Source organism: Sceloporus occidentalis, unplaced genomic scaffold, assembly GCF_023333645.1.
Source record: "Sceloporus occidentalis isolate IW3139 unplaced genomic scaffold, rSceOcc1.0.p SCAF_4, whole genome shotgun sequence".
NCBI classification, from domain to species: Eukaryota; Metazoa; Chordata; class Lepidosauria; order Squamata; family Phrynosomatidae; genus Sceloporus; species Sceloporus occidentalis.
The window spans coordinates 137,307,220-137,330,414 of NW_028316984.1; the positions used below are offsets into that span (position 1 = coordinate 137,307,220).

The window sequence follows — 23,195 nt, forward strand, 5'->3', positions numbered from 1 at the left end:
CGCACATAGACTAGTAATCAAGAGCAATCAATAGTGTTTGTTGGTTGAAGTCTAAGAGTACAGATCCTATGAGCTGGATCACATGGGATCTAGCATAAGGTCCTGAGCAAACAGAACCTTTCTCCTGGCAATGATGCCTACATTCAGGAAGCAGTAGTAACTGCAATACGGAGTGCATCTAACCCTAGTATGGTGGTCATTACTTGCACTCGTTTCTTTTAGATGACTGATAACTTTTAGATAACTCCCTCAGAGTGTGGCAACTCTTTCTTTGGAGGTTTTTAAACAGAGGCTGAATGGCCATCTGTCGGGGTGCTTTGATTGTGTCTTCCTGCATGGGAGGGGACCTGATAGCCCTTGAGGGCTCTTCCAACTCTATGATTCAAAACATCAGGGGGCCAGTATTATTATTATTAGTATTGTTCTGCTCAATTATAATTGAACCAGAGATAAAGAAAGTCTAACAATTGTGTTCTTTTCTGAGCAATAGAACACAGGATATTTTTCCTGCTTTATTGAAAATGGAACCATCCCATGGCTTGGCTACAAAAACAATAGATCATAATAATCAAAGTACTGTAATTGAACTGCACTTGTTCAATTGGAGTTTCAAAGCAGCCAAAAAAAATTCACCAAAAGTAATACTGTTTTATTTTACTTGAAACACCACTGCCTGAGAAACAGTTGTGTCCCCCTTTACACATCATTGGGCCATATCATGTGCCAAATTGTACAAGGAGGAATCCCTGAATATAAATTATTGGAATAATAACAACATTGTGCCATGGATCAAAATTAGAGAAACAATGTACACAAAGCAATATTCTCCCCACTCCCATACCAGATTTGGGGATTGGGGCTCTTATGTTTTCACCTTCTGTATAATTTTACTCTTGTCATTTGCAGCCTGTTTTTAATCACTTCATAGCCATGCTCACCCCATTACAAAAGTGAACATCTATGTTTAAGATGAATGAGAAGATGAGGGGAAAGAGTTATACACCATTTACACAATTGAAGTATTCTGAATATGCAACTATTGGCACAATGTGATCAAACTGCAATAAAGACAACATTTGAGAGAATCAGGTTTATGCCCCAAGCAGAGACCATATTAACTGCTCATCACGCTAAAACAACTTTTATAATGATTTGGGTAGTCATGTCTAATTTAGATCAACTGTTGTTGGTGTTTTTCCTCTAAAATTGACTTACATGATACAAAACAACAACAACAACAACAGAAACCCAAAACCCCAAACCAGCCTTTATACACATGTTTTCATTCTGTCAATAAGTAGATTTTGGATTTCCCGACTCAGAAATTTCTGCAGCTTCGATCCGAAGTGATTATGAACAGGCCATAAGCAGCGTACTTATTGAAATAACCAATGTACTTAATTAATGATTTCATGTAAATGAATGTCATGTATTTATAGGTTATCCTTTTGTGAGTTTTATATTGCCTCCTAAGGCTAAAATATATTGGGTTTGTAGCCAAAAAAAACCCACCATCTTCTCCTCATGGATGTCCAACATGCCCTATAAAATCTACTCCACAAGGCTAGGAAATCCTTTGTAGCATCTTATTGGTGGAGAGCTACAGAGGAAATGAGGAAAGGATCCAGATACTACTGGTGGCATTATCCTGGATTTAGTCTTGCCTGATCCAGGAGGTGATATGAACCCTATTTCTTTTTGCTCATTTCTTGACTCATCCTAACTGACACCCTAGAGGCAATCCCTCTTTCCCATGTAGGCCCCACACACCCACCAAAATCTACTTATGTGGCCTAAAAGACCCTTCCAGAACAGCTAAGGAAGCCACAGAAGGAAGGGGAACTGGAAAAAAATTGCCTCATATCCCTCTTCCCTGGTTGAAAACATCCTCTGAATTACAACTCCTTCCACAAACAGAAAGAGTGCCTTCATCAAGGGAGATTTGCTCTGAACCCAGATGATTGATTAGCATGAAAAATAGTACACTTTACTCTAGACCTCAGTTGCAGTAACACAAACGTACCAGTATCGATACAACTACTGTCTAAATTACTTTTATTTAAAACTAGTTAAAGACAAAAGAAAGGTGTGTGGATTTTTATCCTCCCTTTTGTTATACCTGGATCTTAGGAAACCTGACAAATGCTATGGATTAAAGATCGCACATTAACCTAAAACTGCCGTCATGTAACAGTCTAATTTCTTAGCAACAGTGCAAAGCAACATGAAAGTTATTTGGAGGTTCGATCCAACTGTGTGTCTTCAGCCATACCAAAAGTGGGCAGATTTCTTAACAGCGATATATACTTGAGGCAAGTCTCAGTTTTTGTGGGGAAAACCAAAATCATTCTCATAGGAGCATCTGAAATACAGACGCTGGAATATAGAGCAAAGGAAGACACTGGACAATCTGTCTTTTATTTCCTTATTAACAAAAACATATGAGTATATAAGAATCTACTGCTGTAAATGATACTCTAAAAAGTCTTCTATAATAACCACCTTTGTTATACAAATTGGAATGCTTTTGAGCATCCTCATGACATTACATTATTATGCTGTAAAGACTAAAAAAAGAATATGAAATCAGACAAACTGAAATACTGTATATACTCATGTATAAGTCTAGAAATGTTAGTCAAAAAATTGACTGAAAAAACCTGAATACTCTTATCCACAGGTCAATGTAAGTACTGTACTTGAATGCTTATTAAAACACAATCCATCCCCCAGTGAAAGGCAAGAGTGTAATCTGCCTTGGAAGCACTGCCTTCCCTCTGCTCTCTCATCCATCCAGCCTTTAGTGTGAGCACACAGTTATGCCTGCTGGGATTGTGTAAGTTCTTTGGCATTGTTTTCCTTTACTTCATCCTTTAGATCCTTTGTTACATGACCCTAAGTTATACAGTACTCTCGACTTCTGCCCTAAACTTGCCTTACAGCCAAGTATATATGGTATTTGGAAAGATGTCATTTTGGAAATGGAGCAAGCTTGTTTTCTTCTGCTCCAGAGACTAGGACATGAAGCACTGGATTCAAAGTACAAGGAAAGAGGTTCCACCTAAACATCAGGGAAAACCTCCTGGTGTCCAGAGCTGCCTCAGGATGGATGGGAGTCTCCTTGGGAGGTTTTTACAAAGCGCTTGGATGGCCATCTGTCAGGACTGCTTTGGTTATCTTCCTCCACAGCAGAGGACTGGACTGGATGGGCTTTGTGGTTTCTTCGAACGCTACACTTCCATGAACTTGACTTCACTCCTCGCGCCTGCTGTGGAAATGCTGGAGCTCTGGAGACCCCTCAAAGGCTAGGGAGGTCTTCTTGAAGAGCCCAGGGACTGGCACTGGGCAGAGCTCAAGGGGCCCTGCTGTGGATGTACAGGGATCTGGACCCCTGCCAGCAGTAACTGCATGCATTCACATCCCATATAGTTACATTTTCTTATTTCGTATTCTTTTTTAGTCTTTACAGTTGCATAATTTGAACACAATGTAATGTTATGAGGATGCTCAACAGCATTCCAGTTTGCGTAGATTCAGTGGCATCTCTAGAAGTAAAAAACAGGGCCAGCTTTTCAGTCAGAGACATAATGTACCCAACTATCCCATTATCTTGTAAAAGGGGAAATGGTGCCCTCATTGCCATCCAGAATCTAAGGACACGGTTTATTTATGCCTGGCAAGTATGTATTTTCTGAGAAACGAATGGAAGAGAGGATTTCTTAGGTCAGCCTCAGGATAATGTGATCAGAGATTTTGTTTATTTTTTTAATGTTCAGATGTATACACTGCTCTGCAAAGCCATAAACAAGGCCAGTTGCATCAAAATACACAATACCACAGGGTCACTATTATTATGGCTCATGGCCATTTTATGTCATGCTTTTTGCTCTGGTTGGAAACGTAGGGCATGTCCTCTGAGGCGATTCCCGCTCGCTTGTTTGGGGGACCCTCATGAGGGGGCGGGGGAGGGGCCGGGGGAGAAGCAGCTCGCGCTCGGCGCTCGTGACGTCAACGGGGAACTCAACTGCGGCTGCTGAGGGGAGGCAGGCGCCGCCCAGCACGTCCCCCAGCCACGCCTCCTTCTCCTTCAGAGGCGGGGCTTGAGGATTGCGGGGGCGGAGGGAGAGAAAAGTGGGGAGGAAATTGGGTACGCGCATGCGGGGCAGGCACTCGTTCTCAGCCACGCCTTCTTATCCTTGAGAAGGCGGGGCTTGAGGGGGGAACCGCGCACGCGCAGATGGAGGAGAAGGAGGGGAAAAACTGATTTAGTTGCTAGGAGCTGACACGGGGGTGGCGGCGGAGGAAAAGGCGGTGCACGTTCTCAGCCACGCCTCCTTCGGCTTGAGAGGGGGAGTGAAGGAGTGGAGTGGGGAACAGTATGCGCACACGCAGGTGAAGGCGGAAGAAGAGACTGAGAAAAACCCTGTGATTGGTTGTTGGCGGAGGAGGAGGCGGGGCAGGCACACTTTCTCAGCCACGCCTTCTCCTTGAGACCGCCTTGAGGGGAACGAAGGACTGGGGGGGTGGACTGTATGCGCACGCGCAGGTGAAGAAGGAGAAGGCTGAGGAGAAAAACCCTGTGGTTTGGTTGCTGGGAGTTGGCGGGGGAAGGGAGGAGGGCACACGTTTTCAGACGCTCCTTCTTCTCCTTGAGAGGCGGGGCTTGACGGGAGCGAAGGAGTGGGGAAAACAGAGGATGCGCACGCGCGCTGTGAGGGGAAGAAGAGGAGAAAAAGTGATTGGGTTGCTGGGAGGGGCGGTGCACGTTCTCAACCACGCCCCTTTATCCTTGAGGAGGCGGAGCTTGGGAGTGAGTGAAAGAGTGGGGAAAATATTGTCTGCGCATGCGCGCGGCGAGGAGGAAGGAAAAAAAGGCGATGTAGTTGCTGGGAGCTGGCAGAAGAAGAGGTTGTTGTCGCTCTCCGTGGAGCGGGAGGACTCCAACGAAGCGCCGGTGCCTCCTGGGGCCTGGTCCGTGTTGGAGTGCCTTGGAAGGCGGTGTTGAGGCCCGGATCGCTGCTCAACAGGTACCATGAACGGGGCGAGAGGAGGGAGAGAGAGTTGGGGGGGCTGCGTCCAGACTGGAGAAATAACCCGGTTTGGTACGGGTTTAACTCTTTGTGCGTCTGAAGGCTATGGAAGTCTGGGAGTTGGAGTTTGTTGTGGGGCCCGCTCCGCTCCGGGCCCCACAACAAACTCCAACTCCCAGACTTCCATAGCCTTCAGACGCACAAAGAGTCCCTTCCTCTGAAATATTCATTGTCGGTCTCCCATCCAAGTACTAACCAGGGCTGACCCTGCTTAGCATCCAAGATCAGGTGAGATCTGGTCTTCTTGGGAAGAGAAAAGAAAATGCTGCTTAGGATTAGAAGAGAGATAACTTTTAAGTTGAATGGAGTTTGACAATGATATTTAGAGACTGTTTTATGACTGAGTCGCATCAAGGTTATGCCCATCCATTTCTTCCCTTGGGAACTGATTGGTAAATTACCACAGTGCATTGTTTTGTTGTGCTTCTGTGGTTTGAACTGCAGGCAAAAGTAGTATCCATTTTCTTTATTAAAAATCCTTTGAATAAGTGTGACCATTAAAAGGTTTAGGATTAGGTTTACTCATTCAGCAAGAGTTTGTAGTAGTTGGCAGATTTTTAAAGTATCTTACTGTTAACAGGTGACTTGGAAGCAGCATTGACTTGTATGGAAGGATTAGAAGCGTAGGCAAACACTGGACTCTTGTTATGCTCCTTATACAGTATTTAAATGAAAGTTTCTCATTCTCAGTTGATGTATATATTTCTGAAAACCCACGGAGTTTAGTACAGTTAATTTACCTGGAAATATACCTGTAGGAGCACATTTTATGTAAGGATTGCTCTGAACAGAATAGTTACATTGCCACTAACACATACAACCCTTGCCAGGTAATGTCATTTAGCCAGCAATTTTACACAGTCTGATTGAAATAAATGAGGTTTAGTTCTGAGCAGACATACATATTTTATGGCACACTGTCTGGCTAAAGTCTCAGTACAGTTATCCCCATCTATTTCAGTGATAAAGGTTTGGCACATACTTGTGTTAATGGTTTTTGCTGTTTTAGAGAGATCATTTTATTGGTCTGCTGTATATATTATGGTTTTAATATTTAACCAGTTTGAGAAGTGGCATTTGAAAAGACAGTTGGTAAATATTAAACCATATGAAGATGCAATACAGCTGGTTTGCTTTTTGTTCCTGAATTATTTTCAGACATAAGCTATGTAAGATGCTAATGTTTACATATTTAGTTCTTTGGCTTATTTAAGTTCAGCAGTTGTTCCTACTCAGGGACCTGCTTTCAAGATCAGCTTTGGAAGAAAGTAACTGGGAGATAATGGTTATTAATCTTTTCCACTTGAAGTAAGAGAAGTTTTTTGTCTTTGTTCAGGCAGGAAGATGAATTCTAAATTTGGTTCTTGGATAGCAGCAGCAACAGTAGTATTAAGGGAGACTTTTGGAGTTAATGAGCTAAGAGCTGATCTCATAGGCTTTTTTCTCCTGCTGGGTGGTCGATAAGTCATTCTTGAGCTAGTAGTATTAAGGATACGCCTTGACCACTGAAACAACCTGTTCAATCCAGTCATTTAAGGTTTAGAAGGACATCGACTAGCCAGATGTCAATCTGGAGCTCAGTTCTTGTTTTATGTCTTTGAATTTCTAGCACAAAGGGCTAATGGGCTACAGTATATATAAAATATTAAGATGAAAGTAATATGTTAAAACTCGTTTTGCAATTTAGTTCAACCCATCCAAAGTGAGCTCAAATACAAGAGGAGAACTAGGTGTATATCCACAAAAGCTCATGCTAAAAAAAACTCAGTTCGTCTTAAAGGTGCTGCTACATTCCTTTTCCCCCTCTCCCTCTTCTTTCTTCCTTTTTATGCTTCAGGGGGGAGAGTTTGAATTTTCGCACATAATGTTCTCTTCTTATTTTCAGTTATCATTCCATAGTATGAGATACAAAAAAAACCAACCTATCATCATCATCATTATTAGATTCAAATAACTTTGATTGTAAAATTGCATGGTTCAGAAGTGTGTTGAAAGGAAGAATAAGCCTTAGATAGATATATGAAGAAGTACAGAAGAACTGTAAACATCATCTTGAACCTCAAAAGTTGTGGTCTTACCACAGAATATCACGTCTAGTAGTTACAGTATATAGATCTGATGTAATGATTTTAGGCAAAGTGATGAGTCATTTTAAGAATAATAAGAAATTTGTCTGAAGAAGTTTGAATTTCAGAGTTGGGATTGTTCTGTATGGCTAATTCTTAAGTTACTTATCTGGATAAAACTTTGGAGTAAAAAACAGATGGTTTGGAAATGTCTTTTGTCTTGCTTGCTAAATCCATTTGAACAGGAAGGATAGTATCCAGCTGAAATGAAGCACTTTCCCCATTGATTTCAGTAGAACAGCTAAATGCCTGCTGAAAACTCCAAGTGAAACCTAAAAGTAGGCTTTATTATGGTATATACTTCACTATAGGTCAACCTCATGTATACATCATGAGCAGGTTTTGGGGCTAAAAGTAAGGATTTTGATATGACCTCTGTATAAGTCTAGGGTAAAAGTTAGGGGCATGTAACAAAGGGTCTAAAGGATGAAGCAAAGGAAAACAATGGCCTGTTACAGACAGCCAAAATAAAGCTGCTTCGAGTCACAATGGAGGTATGGTGTTTCAATGATGCATGCATCCTAAAAGTCCAGAAGCCACACCAAAGCCATGCTCCAGTCTGGAGCGTGGCTTTGGTGTGACTTCTGGACTCTTAGGATGCATGCATCATTGAAATACCATACCGCCACTGTGACTTGAAGCAGCTTTATTTTGGCTGTCTGTAACAGGCCATCGCCAAAGAACTAACAAAATTACAGCAGGAATAACTTTTTGTGCACACTAAAGGCTGGATGGATGAGAGAGTGGGGGGTTCAATCCTTTTAAGACAGATTAAATTCTTGCCTTTAACAAAGGGATGATTCCCTTTTTTATAAGCATTAAAGTACAGTACTCACATTGACCTGTGGATAAGTCAACGTAGGTTTTTTGGGTCAACTTTTTGACTAGAATTTCTAGACTTATGCATGAGTGTATACAGTATGTGCTTTTGTTTATATCTGATTCATGGAGGAGGCAGGCACAGCTCCACCTTGCTTAGCCCAGAGACAGATGAAGGGCCCTCCCTCCATTCCAACTGCCACCGCCCTGACGTCAGAGGGAGAGTAAAACCAGTAATATCTGCTGTACCTGATCCCCTTCCCCACTGCCATTCCCTTATCCTTTTGTGTCATGTCTTTTAGATTGTAAGCCAGAGTGTAGAGAAACAAACAAACAGTTTCATTTATATACTGCTTCATACTGAACTAACAGTGTCTAAGCGGTTTACAACTGTAAGCTAATTGCCCCCAACAATCTGGGTACTCATTTTAGTGAACTCAGAAGGATGCAAGCCTGAGTCAAGCTTGAGCCCTTTTTCTGGTCTTGAACTCGCAACCTCATGGTTTTAAGGGAGTGGCTGCAGTACAGGCATTTAACCACTGCACCACCGGGGCAGACAGAGAACTGTCTGTTTAACAATTTGTAAGCCTCTCTCAGACCCTTTGTGGCACAAGAGCGGGGTATAAATACTCAAAATGGAATGGAAAAAAATGTTCCATGTTATTACTATGGATACTTGAGTAATTAATTCTTTGGCCTATATCAGATTATTATTCTCAGGAACAGACCCACTGAATTAATGGAATTTACATTTGAGTTGAGCTGAATTAATGGAATTTAGACTAGCATTTGGATCTGTCAATTCCAATATGAACTGACATGATGTACACTTATTAGACTAGTGTGTCAATCAAAACATAGGCCTGTTACAGACTGCCAAAATAAAGCTGCTTCGGGTCTCTTTGGAGGTATGCTATTTAAATGATGCATGGGTCCTAAGAGTCCGGAGGTCGCACTGATACCACACTCCATTCCTAAGCACTGGAGTGCAGCTTTGGTGCAGCTTCTGGATTCTTAGGATGCATGCAGCATTTAAACAGCTTATCTCCAAAGAGACCCGAAGCAGCTTTATTTTGGCAGTCTATAACAGGCCATAGTTTTGTTTTCGTTTTGTGCTTTTCCAAGTCACATTAAATTTTAGGATGAAACTTGCTCAGAAATATGTAGTTTGAGAGAGAATACATTTAGAAATATGCATCTTGTGGAACCTAAATATAATAAAATCACCAGATTCTGTCTGAGCTTGGAAGTTAAGCAGGGTTAGTATTCCTTTGGGAATACCAAGATGCTATAGGCTATATTCCAGGGGAAGAAACTGGCAAAACCACCTCTCAGTACCCCTCCCAAGAAAATGCTGTGAAATTAATGGGGTTGCCATAAATCGAAAGGTGACTTGAAGGCACTCACACACACATGCAGTCTTGTGGGAAATATTTCAGAATACATTTTGAGCAGATATATTCAGAAACAGAATGAAACTTTTATGAATTAACACCCTTTCATGCATGCTTTACCCATGGATTTCCGCACTTGTACCGGATTGGATATGATGACCATTGGGTTCCCTTTCTAATCTGATTCAATGTGCTCATGTGACAGACAGAAAATACTCTGATCCTCTGCCAGCATTTTGTAATCTTGCTTTCTGAAGAGGTCTGGAGACTATAAAAGCTTGCATGTTTTTGTGACCTATTAGTTAACACAGTTTTATTATTTAATTAATTGTTTATTCATTGAATTTATATCCTGCTTTTTCCTCAAAATGGGATTCAAGGCAGCTTACAATAGTTTAAAAGGATAAAAATTAAATGTTAATTACAAAAGTTAAGAAATGATTAAATAATACTAATATTAAAATATAAGTTTAAAACACAACATAGTTAAAACTATTTAAAAGATTAAAAAAATTAAAACAGCCCACCACACTACATAAAATTCACATGCCAAAAGCCTGCCTAAATAAAAATATCTTCAGCTGCCGGCGAAAAGAGAGCAAGGAAAGGAAGGGCCTGACCTGCTGTGAAAGAGAGTCCCATAGTCTGGAAGTAGCCACGGAGAAGGCTTTTTCCTGAGTCCTCGCCAACCATACCTGCGAAGGTGGTGAGAAAGAGAGAGTTTCCTTCCCTGCCATTCTTAACACTCAGGCTGGCTTGTATAGGGAGATATGGTCCTTCAGACAGTCTGGAACCAAGCTGTTTAGGTCTTTAAAAGTCGAAACTGGCACCTTGAATTCTGCCCAGAAACAAACTGATAGCTAGTATAGCTGTTCCAGCATGGGAGTCGCATGATCCCTGTAGACTGCTCCAGTCAACAGCCTGGACACAGCATTTTGGCCCTGCTGAGTTTTCTGAATAGTTTCCAAAGGCAACCCCCATAGAGCTCATTACAGTAGTCTGAACAGGATGTTATCAAGGTATGTGTCACTGTAGCAGGATCCGACTTCTCAAGGAACACACAACTGGCACACCAATTTTAATTGTGCAAATGGCCATAGCTAAAACCTTGGCTTCCAGGCTCAGATCTGAATCCAAGAACACACAGAAGCTGTGGGCCTAAGATTTCCGGGGCATGTAACCCCATCCAATCCAGGCTAAATCCCAATTCCTTGATCTGCCCCTGTGACTGACCAGGAGCACCTCTGTCTTATCTTAATTAAGTTTCAATTTTTTCACCCTTCCTTGGAATCAGATGGAAAAGAGAGAGAGAGTTGGGTGTCATCAACATACTGATGACACTGAACCCCAAAACTCTGGATGACCTCTCCCAGCAATTTCATATAGATATCAAACAGCATGGGGGTACAGAACTGAGCCCTGAGGGATACCACAGGCTACTAGCCAGGATGTCAAACAGGGATCTCCCAGCACTACCTTCTGGATCTGGCCCTCTAAGAAGGAGTGGAGCCACTGTAAAACAGTGCCCCCAAGTCCCATCCCAGAAGAATACTGTGGTTGATGGCACTGAAAGCCACTAAGAGGTCCAGCAGGAACACACTCCCACTGTCTAGTTATTATTATTATTAACCTTTATTTATAAAGCACTGTAAGTTTACACAGTGTTGTACATACAGTCTTTTTAATTAGATGGTTCCCTGCCCTCAGGCTCACAATCTAAAAAGACATGACACAAAAGGAGAAGGGAGTGGTAGTGGGGAAGGGGATCAGGTCCAGCAGTTCTTCTCTACCTCCGAGGCCTGGACCAAGGGAGAAGGACTGGAGAGAGGGCTTGGCTTCTTAATGGATAGTTCCCTGGGAAGGTCATCCACCCAAGCTGTCTCTGTTCCATAGCCAGGCTGAAATGGATCTAGATAATCTGTGTAATCCAGTAACCCTGAATCTCGGAGGCCACCACATGCTCTAATACCTTGTCCAAAGAGGGATATTTGATCATATAGGAGTATCATACCAACACAGATTTTGTAATTTTATTTATGGGTTTCATAGCTGTCTTTTCTTTTTCTCTAATGCATCCTTCTGTGCATCTTACATTGGAGGCTGCACTGTGCTGAAGCTTGCATTCCTTTGATAAAATAAAAAATGGTGCTAATGTAAAAGCATAGGGCAATGTACTTGTCAACAAAGCCATTTGACCTCTGTCAGGTTCATTACTGGAGAAGTCTTCACACATTTATAGAAATGTCTCACAAAAAAGATTCTTACTATGAACAGATATACTAAGGTAATTTGCTCATTGTGATTGCTCATTTAATGCATAAGATGTAATTGGATACTACAGATTTCCTCCCATGTACATCCTCACCAACAATTGCTGCAATGGGAATGGTTATACAGTTGGCCCTTTTTATACACAGATTTTTTATACATGGATTCAAGCATACACGATTTGAAAATGTTCCAAAAAAAGTATAAATTTCAAATATCCAACCTTGATTTTCCATTTTTATAAGGGACACCATTTTGCTATGTCATTATATTTAATGGGACTTGAGCATACACGGATTTTGTTATACACGGGGGATCTTGGAACCAAACCCCAGCATATAACAGGGGTCCACTGTAGTTTGTAATCTTTTGTATTGGCACTGGAAAAGGATTTCGCTGTATTCCCCACAAAAAAGTTTTACCAGCCACTAAATAAAAATATGTTCCTATTGTACATGTTCCATCTAACATCAAACTTATGGATTTCCACCCACACAATGGACCTCCCCCTCCTCTGCTTTCTGCAACTCACTGTAGAACGTCTTCTAATATCCCAGAGTACATTCTTTGAACACTGATCTACTAAAGGATGGATAGCTGGAAACAATGCAGCATCATAGAATAACAACCAACCAACCCCCTCCCCCCCCAAAAAAAACCTGTGGTCATCAAATTTTGTCTGGCCTTGGTACCAGCAAACATTTTGTACAATAACTTGTCTCCAGAGGTATTGGTTTGCATTTGAAGTAATGCTGAAATTCAAAGGCAAACCCATCTCAAATGCAATGCAAAAAGGACAGTGGATTATGGTGCACCTGAAAAAGGATCCAGTAGCTAGCTCTCAGTGCTAAACACCATGTGATCTGCTGCATCACAAGCATCCCCTTCTTTGATCCATCCAGGTTGGAAGAAGGAAGGATGTGTTACAAATGACAGTGTCAGCCAGTGAGCTGAGTGCTGCTGCTCAGTACTGAAAACTGATTGCACTGACTGGTAAAGGGAAGGAAAGAGAATCATGTGAGAGTACATCTCAGTGGACCTGGGGTGGGGCAATAAGAAGAGGATACTTTGGTATTGCTCTGTCCAAAGCAAGACAGTGCTTCACTTCAGACTGGCAACAGTCTTCTTCTTTTTAGAGAACAGTAGTTTCCTCCTAGCTATTCTCCATTGAATACCATTCTTGTTCACTCTTTTCATGATCATAGAATTATGAATGCTCACATGAGATTAGCTTGCATTCTTTTTGACATCCTGAATGATGTGCCAGTTTGGTTTTAGAGAAATTTTTGAGAGGATTACTACTCCTGAGTACAATGGCTGTGTGCTTAAACCTTCTTTGCTTGTAGCTTTGTCTATCTGACAATGGATTGGTAGTGGTCCAAAACTTAGAAATAGTTTTGTAACCTTTTTTGACTGCTTTTCTGAGGTCCCTGGAGATGTCTTTTGATTATGGCATGACATGTTTCCACATAACTGTATGGTGAAGATCAAACTTGCAAAGTTTCTGATGCTTTATAGAGTGAAGTTTCCCATCGTCCCTTTTGCAGACCTAAGTACTTACTTAACTAACAGATTTTAACTTCACTTGCATTGAACTTACGCAATCAATAATTCAATTACTTATGTGCTTAACAACAACTTTTACATACTCTATGTTTGCCTAATTTATACACTGTTTTATTTTTTACGGGTATGGTTAAAATAAACTATGTTCAGCACTTAGAATATGGACTGGTTTTGATTCACAAAGGCTGTCATGGTAAAACTATGAAATTTCTGTAATTATCATAGAGTTCACAAACTTTTTCTTGCCATTCTATCCACATAAATATGTGGCAGTTTCCCCTTTCTTCTGCTTACTTATCGGCTGAAGTTCTTTCCAGCAGCTGACCAAAGGTCTGAGCAGAAAAGGAGGGGGGGGGGTCAGTTTACAAAAAAAAGTTCCCTGCTTGTTTTCAGCTTTAAACCAAAGTGGTATTGCAGTTTCCAGTCACAAAAATGTACATTAATTTTGAATGTATCTTCTGCAACATAGGGTGTTTGTGCACATGTTAATTAAAATGTGGTGTTCTGCTCGAGTCATTTCTGATTTATGGTGACCCTGAGGTGAACCCATCATGGGGTTTTCGTGGTATAATTGGTTTAGAGGATGTTTGCCCTTGTCTTCATTTGAGGCTAAGAGAGTGTGACTTGCCCAAGGTCACCTAGTGGGTTTCTATGGCTGAGTGACAATCAAACCCTGGTCTCCCAGTGTCCTAGTTGAACACTTAAACCACCGCATCATGCCAGCTCTCACTTAAGATATGTATTTTTATATATGTAATATTTTTGAGCTGAGAAATGTATTACTGGATTTGAAGAATGGAAAATGGTGTGTATGCTCTGGTCCAAACATTAGTCTGCTGAGTACAGTTTGAGTTAGCTTGCTTAAAAATACAGTTTAATGAAATCCTTCAGCATTCCCATGGTGTAGCTTAAAACTCCTTCATGAACTGGAATTAATGTATACTTTGGAGCAGTGACTCCCAAAGTGGGTGACATGCCTTCCTTGGCGGGTGGTGAGGAGAAAATTAGGCAGCAGGGGGTGGTGAGAGAAAAAAGGGTGGCAGTCAAAGTATTGGTGTGTAAGAAAGGCAAGGGGGAACCAGAAGGCTTTAGGACCATGGTAGGAATCAGGGTTGCAAGAAACGTCTTTTCAGGGTCCCTTAAAACCACAACACAGCCTTGTCTATCATTTTATGTGGTGGCATTCCTGTGCTTCACCCGCCCACATGAGCTCACTCCCTTAGTCACATCTTTCATTGGTGGTGGCAGGGGTAGCTGGGAAACTCTTGCAAGGTTTGCATGCAGGACATCACTTTAATGCAGGGGTCGGCAACCTCCGGCCCGTGGGCTGGATGCGGCCCGCGGGCGCCTTTCCGCCAGCCCCCGGTCCCTCCTGCCGCCGAAATCGCCACTGATTTCAGCCGCTCCGGCTGCCATTTTGAAGGGCAAAATGGCGGCGCCCATTAGGAGGCCCACTGCGGCCTCCGGAGCCCTGAAACGGGGCTCCAGGAGCCACATCGGGCCTCTGGGAGGCCCGCTGTGGCAGCCGGAGCCCTGAATTGGGGCTCCAGGAGCTGCACCGGGCCTCTGGGAGGCTCGATGCGGCAGCCAGAGCCCTGAAACGGGGCTCCAGGAGCTGCACCGGGCCTTCCAATGGGTGCCGCCCACCTCCCTCCTGGCTCCGTCCTCCCTCCTATAAATGGAGGGGCGGGGGGGAAGGAGGAGGAGGCAGAGAGAGAGGGAGGGAGGGGAGGAGAGAGAGAGAGAGAGAAAGGGTGGGAGGGAGAGGAAAGAGAGGGAGGGAGGGGAGGGGAGAGAGAGAGAGAAAAAGGGTGGGAGGGTGGGAGCGAGAGGAAAGAGAGGGAGGGAGGGGAGGAGAGAGAGAGAGAGAGAGAGAGAAAGGGTGGGAGGGTGGGAGTGAGAGGAGAGAGAGGGAGGGAGGGGAGGAGAGAGAGAGAGAGAGGGTGTGAATGAGAGGGAGGGAGGAAGGAAGGGAGAGAAAGAAAGTGGTTTGAGACAGTGGCATGCGTTTTTTGCTGTTTTGTGGCCTTGCCTAGTCGCTTCCATTCTTGCAAATATTGCTATTATTATTGTTGTTATCCTTTGGTATTCTCTTTGCAAAATCCCCCCACATGGACTTGCTTGCTCTTTTCTGGGTTGAGACAGTGGCATGCATTTTTTGCTGTTTTGTGGCCTTGCCTAGTCGCTTCCATTCTTGCAAATATTGCTATTGTTGTTGTTGTTATCCTTTGGTATTCTCTTTGCAAAATCCCCCACATGGACTTGCTTGCTCTTTTCTGGGTTGAGACAGTGTGCATGCATTTTTCCTGTGTTATGGCATTGCCTAGTAGCTTCTTGCAAATATTATTATTATGCGGCTCCGCCCCCAGAGGGTGGAAACTCTGCCCCTGACATGTGGCTCCGCCCCCGGATAGTGGAAGCTCTGCCCCAGAGGGTGGAAGCTCCACCCCCCGTGTGCGGCTCCGCCCCCGGAGGGTGGAAGCTCCACCCTCCGGCTTCGGCCCCCCAGTTGTCTGAGGGACAGCAACCCGGCCCCCGGCTCAAAAAGGTTGCCTACCCCTGCTTTAATGGCTTGGAATGGCACCATTTGGCAACAGACTGGTTGGTTGGAGCAAGGAGTTAGAGCATGTGGAAGGGGAAGAAGTGGTGGCAGAAAGGAGCTTTCAAATTTGGGACACTGCTTGAAGCTTTGTGAGCTTTTCTGGGACTTGGCTGACAGGTTGGAGCTGCTCTGCTGCTCTTGTTTTCTTTCATCAGTGAATCTGATAGAAGAAGTAACAGAAGAAACAATGTTTGTGTATGTGTGGGGGGGAGAACACTTGAAGCTGAGTGGGGAAGACATGTCTCTGGAGAAGGAGAGGGAAGATTATCTAGGGTTAGTTCTTGGAAAGAGTCCTTTGCCAAATTTACCCCTTTCCTATCCTTGCAACTCTTCATTTCAGAGCACGTGGCTTGTGCTAAAGCCCCTACACCAGGGCTGTACAAGATGTGGCCGGGGGCGGGGCGGATGCAGCCCGCCAAAGGATTTCTGGAGGCCCAGGGCCCCACTGTCAGGAGGAGGGGGATGTCCTGGCTTCCAGAGTCCTTGCCCGATCGCACGGGGCTTTGGCGGATGGGAGCAATGGACTCTTCCCCCAGAGTTTGCCTCTGCTTCCCAGGGGAGCTTTTGCTGGGGGCAGGCTTACAGCTCCTCTCACCCCATTGGCCAGGCAGGCCCAGAGGGAGGGGCTTCTTGCAGGCAAGCAGCGGAGACAGCCAGGAGGGCAGAGAGAGAGCTAGAGAGCAGACAGCAAGAGAGCTAAAGATCACAAGAGAGCCTTATGACCTTCTTCTGGTGAGTGAGGAGGAGGATGGGAGAGGTGGACTACTGTGTTGTCCTCCTCCTCCTCTGCTGAGTCGTTTGCTTTTGAGCAGCCTAGGGGTTTTGCCTTTGAGTGGCAAGGCTGCCCGCCTGGCAAAACCCCAAGGCTGCTCAAAAGCGAATGACTCGGCAGAGGAGGAGGAGGACAATGTGGTGCTTGAGTTTCCTCCTGTTTTTCTCCTGTCCTCCTCCTCCTGCTCACAAGGCTGCCTGCCCAGCAATGGGGGAAAGAGACAAAAGAGAATGGGGGAAAGAGACAAGGATGCCTGCCCACCGCATTGTCTTCTTCCTTCTCTTCCGAGTCATTCACCTTCAAGCAGCAAGGCTGCCCGCCTGGCAAAAACCCCAGGCCGCTCAAAGGTGAACAACTAGGCAGAGGAGGAGGACATCACGGTGGGTGGGCGTCCTTGTCTCTTTCCCCCATCCTCCTCGTCCTCTGGAAGGAAGGGAGGGAGGGAGGGAGGGAGGGAGGAAAGAAAGAAAGAAAGAAAGAAAGAAAGAATCAAGGAAGCGAAGAAGTGGAAAAGGAAAGAAAGAAGGGAGGGAGGGAAGAAGGAAGAAAAGAGAGAAAAAGAATGGAGGGGGATGAAGGAAGCGGGGAAAGGAAGAAAGGAGGAAGGGAGGAAAGAAAGAAGCAAGGAAAGGGAGGGAGGGAGCAGAGAAAGAAAGGGAGGGAGGGAGCCTTGGGAGCCTTGCTCCCTGACAGGGTGACTAGACTTTCCCTCCTTTTCCCAGACATGTCCCCCATCTTAGCCTTCCTGTCCAGGAGGAGGGATTCCACAATGTCCTCTATTTTGAGCATGGCTAAGAAGTATGAATTTGCATTTTGCTTTCAGCTTTTATTTGGTCACACCCCCATTTTTAATGTCTTACATTTCACCTAAGTGCCCTACATTTCACCTAAAACTGTTGGCAGCCCAAACATCCTTAGCCGATCTTAATTTCAGCCCTACCTCCTTCCAAGTTGGGCACCCCTGCCCTACACACGCACCGGCTGTGCCCCTCTCCGTCCTGACAAAGAAGGATTGAGAGTCCTTTGCCACGGAGAAGCTTCTTCCTTCTTCCTAGGTCATCCTAGGAAGCCCTGGTGGCGCAGTGGTTAAATGCCTGTACTGCAGCCATTCACTCAAAACCACAAGGTTGCGAGTTCAAGACCAGCAAAAGGGCCCAAGCTCGACTCAGGCTTGCATCCTTCCGAGGTCGCTAAAATGAGTACCCAGACTGTTGGGGGCAAATTAGCTTACTTGCTAATTAGCTTACTTGCTGTTCACTGCTATGATCTTTGGAATAGCGGTATATAAATAAAACAAATTATTATTATTATTATTATTATTATCCTGGGATCAGCGACCAAGAGGACTCTGGGCCACACTGGCCTTTGCTGGAGGGCTGGCATGGGTGAGAGGCTTCTTGGTCACTGTTCAGTTGCTGCTCCAAGGGTGATCATGTGCAAAGGGGGCAGTGACCAAGCATCCAGTAGAGCAGCGACCAAGAGGCCTCTCATCTAGGTTGGTGTTTGCTGCAAGGTCGGCTTGGATTAGAGGCTTTTCAGTCACTGCTTAGCTAGCTACTCAGTTGCTGCTGCCTAAGTCACTGAGTGCAAAGGGAGAAAAGACTGAGTTTGGTTGCTTTGAATTTACAGTAGAACTATAGACCTAATATCAAGAAATAGCATTGTTGCCCCAAGAGGAAAGGGGGTGATAGCTGGGAAAAGTTTGGGGACCACTGCTTTAGAGACTGCCTCCCTATGAATTTCCCTGTGTAATTAATTTTCTTTAGGAAAAAAAAAGTTTAATATAATCTCATTATATTAGGTCAGGGTTCGGGAAACTTTTTCAACCCGAAGACATTCAAATCCTGAAAAGACTTCAGTGTATACCTTCTAGAAAGTGTGAGGGGCACAGGTGACATGGACCGAGTGCTGCTTTAGGTAAAATTGTCAGCAGCTAGGAGCAAGACCTTTCCTGGGATGGCTTCCTCAAAGAAGGTCTGCAGCTTCTCTCTTTTACACTCTGCGCAATCCATTTACTTTGCATCACTTTTGTATCTGATAGAAAAGGTGCTGTCCTGACTGATTTTGCCAGCCACTCAGTTTCTTGTCATTTTGACTTTTAATTGCTCATTGTATATAATCAGCTACCCAAGTTTTAAAACTCAAATACAAATATTTTAAATAAATCTAGCTGGTCAAAGTATGTTCAGTTAGCCTTATGACAATGGGGTAACCAGGCTAATAAAACATTTTGCAGCTTATCTATGCATTGTTTGCCTGCTTATCAGTATAATTACTTGTTGATGTGCATGACTGCTTAACTTCACTGGACTCTGGTATAGTCTCATGGCAGGCTGCACATCCACAAAACATGCAGACCTTTCTACCTCCCATACTGCTGCCTTCCTGCCCTGTGAAAGAAGACCTTCCATCAGTTTTCAGCTGATTACATTCTTGACAAGCCCAGGCTTTTGGGCAGCTGAAGTATGGAGGAATGTGCCAAAAGACATCAAGAAACCATGGTTGAGTTGGAAGGCAATTGCTACTCTAATCAGCAATGTAGGTGCTTGTCTGTTAAGATAGATTTCATGCAGAGTTTGGTTACATCTCTGATCTCTCACCACAAAACACATTGAAATGCATTTCATAAAACAAGAGTTCCTAAATGTATGAACAAAATGTATTTAACAAAAGCTTAGACTAACAGGGGCCTGGACACAGGGACCTGATGAGGGACACAAAAAGTGGATATCTAAGATTTTAGCTACTAAATGGATTAGATACATTTGACATGTCAGTTCTACGAAGCTTAAATAAAGAAATGAGCCAACTCCTTTTCCTGCTATGTTCTGCAACAGGTTTGTAATGCAATGGCACTTCCTGTGGTGCTTTCAGGTTCCAGTGTGAAATGGGCCTGTAACTATATAGCAGCTGTTCCTGTGGCACAATCTGTTCTTTTCTGCGTGTGGCCCAGTCTTGAGAGATGTCCTTTGTAGCATTGGAGAGTTTAGCATTTTTCAGCTTCTGTGTTTGATGGCAGCAGGGGAAGGGGAGATATATGAAGGGACTCTGCCTATTGTGATTTGGAGACCATACCTTAGAACAGTGATTTCTAAACTCTGGTCGTCCCAGAATCACAGACTGTTGACCAAGATGGCTGAGGCTGCTGGGAGCTGAAGTCCAAAACATCTGGAGGACCAGTGTTTGGAAATCACTGCCTTAGAATACAAAAAAAAAGTCTGACACCATATATGAACCTATGTAGAGTATTTCTGTGCAGCTGGGGTATTATTTCAATATTTGCAAGTTTTCTGACAATTTCTGAAGTAAAGCTTTGAATTCATTTGAATATAGTGTTTAAACATCACTAAGCACATTTTTCCAGTTGAAGTTACGGAACTGCAGTTGAAGTTACAGAAAGGTAGCATAAAATGATTCTCTTAAAAATCTATCTTTGGCTGTTAAAGAATTAACATGTTTTTAGTTGTTTTCTAAATTTCACTCAAATGTGTTATCAGATTTTATGTCTGCTGAAAATTTACTTTTTTTGGAGAAACTTATATTACTGCTTAAAGGAGTTTTACAGTCTGACTGTAGTTCATAATCAGTTCATAGTTCATAGAACACTTTGTGGATAAAACTGCTTTTCTCCACTCTCACATAAAACACCATTGTTGGGATAGAATGTGATCTACTAATCACTAGGACTCCATCTAGGTGTTCTTATATTGACGTTTTTACTTTGTCCAACCTGAAGATTTAAACAGCTTTCTTGGAATCATTCCTATTGTTTTCTCATCGTAAATGCATCAAGGTTAAGCAACTGAAATAAAAAGCTCAGCACCAACTAATTCTTTATTTTAAAAAACAGTAGTGAGATAAGTGCTTTGTCAAAAAGGTGTTGCATAACCTTTTTGATTTAAACAACTGGCCTGTCATATAGTAAGGATCCCAATGGGAATCCTTAGGGGAGGAAGGAAGAAAAAAAAACCTTGCAGGCAGAACCTTGCATTCCTACCAATGCAGGAATCAGCAGCTAAAGCACTTCTGAAAGATGTCTGTCGGGACTCTTTTTAGAAACCACCAATGAGGGAGAGTCTACCACTTTATTATAGAGTCTGTTCTACTGTTGAAAAGTTCTTACCATGAGGAAGTCTTATAAGAATCTTTTATATATATATAATTTGAAACCACTGATTTGCCTCTCTAGAACATGTTGCATCTTCAGAACTTTAGAATATGTGATAGATCTTCAGATATTTCAAGATGGCTGTCATAATAATAATTAATAATTTGTTTTATTGATATACCGCTATTCCAAAGATCATAGTGGTGAACAGCAAGTAAGACTGCCCCCAACAGTCTGGGTACTCATTTTAGCGACCTCGGAAGGATGCAAGCCTGAGTCGAGCTTGGGCCCTTTCTCTGGTCTTGAACTCGCAACCTTGTGGTTTCAAGTGAATGGCTGCAGTACAGGCATTTAACCACTGCGCCACTTCTCCAAGCTAAACATACTCACTTTTCTCAATTGGTCCTCACAGGATTGGTGTCTGGGCCCTTTATCATCTTGATTGTGCTCACTATGTTTCAGCTTATTAATATCCTCATTAACTTGTGGTACCTAGAGTTGGACCATAAATGAAGGTTAACCAAAGCAGAATAAAAGTGAGACATACTATTATTTCCTTTAATAAGAAATAAACTATGCTGCAGCCTAGAATTGTACAGGTATTGGCTTTTAAGGATGATAGAATTGTAGGGATATAGGCTGTCTAGTATAATCCTCTGCCTAATGTAGAAATCCAGAGGTAGAATATCCATTTTGAGACCACTTTAACTATCCTGGATCAATGCTAGGGAATTCTGGCACCTGTAGTTTTGTGAGACATTTAGCTGCCTCTGTCAGAGAGCTCTGGTTCCAATATAAACTACAGTTCCCAGGATTCCTTTGCATTGAGCTGGGGCAGTTAAAGCGGTTTCAAACTGGATTATTTCTTAAGTGTGTTTTGGACCAGTGATGAGCATGCACTCTTGAGTATGGGTTTCCAGTCATTTGTCTGAATCTACCTGACAGAATCCATTTTTCATAGTCCACATCTAACTATCAGTATCAAGGTTGTCTATTTATAATTTGTATGCAAGCAGGGTGTGTGTTTTGTTTTATTGTTTTATTTGTTTTTAGTGGCTTCACTGGGGTTAGACACACAGGACCCCTGTCAATGTGGAAACATCACAGATAACAAAAACACTATGTTTTTGCCTGAGAGAACACCTCTCTAGGAATTTCTAGGTCTTCCAGTGCAACTCTGTGGTCAGCATCGCCAAACATTGACCATAGAATTGCGCAGGAAGAGCTAAATGCCTAGTGGAGTATTTGCTCCATGAATCCCTAGGTCCTTTAGTGCAACTTTTGGTTAAAGTTGAGCATAGAGTTATGCTGCTTATTAATAAAATCTGAATAATCAAATCTGAAAAAGTCAAAGCCACAAATGTGGAGGGATGAGTGCATTTCTCACTCCCAATGCAAATTTCATAGTATGTATTGAAAGGTGGAAAAATGCCCCATATGTATAGGATTATTTATGGATGCAACATCAAGAGAACTATGGGCTCTTGGCATCCACTGGGGTTTGGTCCAGGGATACCCAAATCTGTGAATGTTCAGGTCAGTGTCATAATAAAATGGTGTCCCTTATATACAATGGCAAAATCAAAGTTTGCTTTTTGAAAATTTTTAATAATATTTTTATGTCATGGATGGTTGAATCTTGTGAATATAGTATCAGTTGATAATGAAGACTGACTGTATTCCATAGTATCCAGGCAGCCAGAGCCAGAAGAAACAAGTTCACATGAAATGGAACATTTGTTCTGAATAGCTGTCAGCCCTCCTTGTTTTCAGCAAATGTAACCAACATAAGTGCAGTAAATTTGTTGAGACATTTTTTGTCCTGGGCATTTTTGTTTCTTTTTTTAAAAAAAACTATACATGACAGGTGGCTGAAATTCAAAAACACTGTTTACACCTCTTCAGGTGAGAATGTCATAAAATAACTACTAAATCTGCTTCCAGATTCTACCACACAATATAACTTTGGAGGGCTAAAATATCCCATCTACCTGGATGAGGATTAAAGCTGGCACTAATTCCAGGTTGTGGTGGTGGTTGTGGTTGAAATCCCTTATTTAGCTCTTTTCTAATCTGAAGCTGCCTTTGTCATCTGCCACCTTCATCAGGATATAAATAGGAGGTGAGTGCAAACCTACTGATTCCATTAGACATCTCATAAAATTTCAACCGGCAACTATGGTTTCTTTCTAAACTGTCCTATTTAGAATACTACAGGGTATGCTGTGAACGTAAATATCCCAAAAGCACCAGATCCTGTCTGATCGTGGAAGCTAAGTAAAGTCAGCCTGGTTAGTGCTAAGATGGGAGACCACCAATGAATATCCGCTGTTGTAGGCTACATTTCAAGCTAGAAGGAATTGGCAAAGCACCTGAGTGTTAGTTTTTTGTGGGTTTTTCGGGCTATGTGGCCATGTTCTATGGATGCCGGCCACTATGGATGCCATCCA

At 43.0% G+C, this 23,195-nt stretch overlaps 1 protein-coding gene across 2 annotated transcripts in view; it reads left to right on the forward strand.

The window, feature by feature from the left end:
* The first annotated feature begins 4,368 nt into the window (after window positions 1-4,368).
* PALS1 (protein associated with LIN7 1, MAGUK p55 family member) overlaps window positions 4,369-23,195 on the forward strand; it is an 86,896-nt gene continuing 68,069 nt past the window's right edge. The window contains exon 1 of one of the 2 annotated variants that reach the window (XM_089521696.1): window positions 4,369-5,027. The gene's annotated coding sequence lies outside the window, so the exon portion shown is untranslated. The remainder of the gene's footprint in view (window positions 5,028-23,195) is intronic. The other variant, XM_089521695.1, reaches the window with a different exon arrangement.